This window comes from Dysidea avara, chromosome 13 (genome assembly GCF_963678975.1).
Source record: "Dysidea avara chromosome 13, odDysAvar1.4, whole genome shotgun sequence".
Taxonomy (NCBI): Eukaryota; Metazoa; Porifera; class Demospongiae; order Dictyoceratida; family Dysideidae; genus Dysidea; species Dysidea avara.
In genome coordinates this window covers 10,629,696-10,631,475 of record NC_089284.1, presented here as the reverse complement: position 1 = coordinate 10,631,475, position 1,780 = coordinate 10,629,696, and positions in this window count along the sequence as shown.

The following is a 1,780-nucleotide window of genomic DNA, read 5'->3' as shown; positions in this document are numbered from 1 at the left end:
GACATTTACACTGCCGTGTTTGAGTCAACCAACACCGTTTTGAGCAATGCAATTAGTTGTTTTAGCTCTACTGATTGCAAGTGTTCAGTTCCATCAGACTTCTTGCTGGTTTTCAACAAGTCAAAGAAGCCATTGCCTTTAGTGCACAGGGTATGTCAGAGATGTAGCTATGTGTTCCTTAGTAGTGTCACGTGCGAGTGTAATTAGTCATTCTGGCTGTGAAAAATCAGTTGTGGGAGAAGTCTTGCTGCAGGTGTATATCAGCTTATACTTTCCTTGTTATTTAACACCCATATACATGTGCTCAGATAAGGTATCCATCAGTTGTAAGGTATAGCTATAGTTATAGATACTGTATATAGGCTTTAATATCTGTGTAGGCACATGCACACCTGTTTTGGTGTGAATGTTAGCTATATGTGATAACTCGGTTGATAATTAACATCACGCGATACCTTAGAATAATGTACTACAACATTCATACATTATTGGCCTAAATCATATAGTCTAATTAACTACATACTACTGTCCCATATGTCTATTGTCAACTATTCCCTACACCTCCCTACCAAGCTTTTCACGAGATGTGAAAAAGCTTAATAGGGGCCCTGCCAGGTGGGGTCTTCAATAAGTCTCTGTGGCCTCCTCCTGACTCTGCTAGAACGTCGTGGCAATGACAAGTCCATTGGCAAGGATTGTTGTTCTTGTGATTGAACGACTGGTGCTGGTTGTGGTAGTGATGACAATGGTACTCTGCGTCGGATGAATCTTCGATTTCTGATGAGGGTCTTTCCTGATGATGTCTTAATCGTGTACTGGCGATATGGTCCAATTGCAATGACTTCTCCATATACGTCCCATAATTTTGTTCTAGGATTTTGCAGAGCTACTTGGGACTGTAACCGTATGTCTGGTAGTGGGCAAGTATTGCGGTTGTAATAATTTGTGGCCTGTTGCCGGACTTTTCCTGCCTTGGCTCTAGCCTGATCTTGTTGTAATTGTGTTATCGGAGTAAATGAACTGGTGTGGGCAGGTAGAGTGTCCTGTATCGGGCGTCCGAACAACTTGTGTGCAGGTGACAGCCCGTCTTTCACGGAAGGTGTGTTTCGATACTGTAGCAAAGCTCTGCAAAGCTTGTCACCATCTAAATATCTACCGTTCCAAGCTGCACGGATGATTTTCTTCATGGATTTAACAGTGGCTTCTGCTTTGCCATTACTTTGTGGGTAGTGTGGGGATGACATCTGGTGTTGAAACTTCCATTGCGTAGCAAATTGACGAAACTGATTGGAAGAGAATTGTGGTCCTCCATCTGACCAAAATGTATCTGGGACTGCTGGTTGTGGGTAGTATGGCGGAAGTATTCCTAAGCCTTTGGCAGCTTTCCATGAAATCAGTGCACCTGTTACTCCAGGATATATGTGTAATTCATCTTTGTACTTCAATGCACCCAGCTGGATAGTAATTGGTATCTTACCTAGTGGTACCATGCTGGAACCGTTCACCGTTCTTGGACTGATGTGTGATGGAAGTATGTTGTCTATGTGATGGCCTAGTGTTTGAAGCATCTCCTGCCCTGCAGCTGAAATGTCTGCTCCTGAATCTGGGAGTACGTCAATGTAGTGGGAACCAGCAGGTGATGAAACACGGACAGTAATGGTTGGCGCTGGCTCTGTGGCAGTGTCATCCACTTTGTAAAGCTGCAAGTGGTTAGCCTGGCTGTGATGCTGAGACTGCACTCGGATGGCATTTGCACTCGGTTGGAGTTGAGGAACAGCCA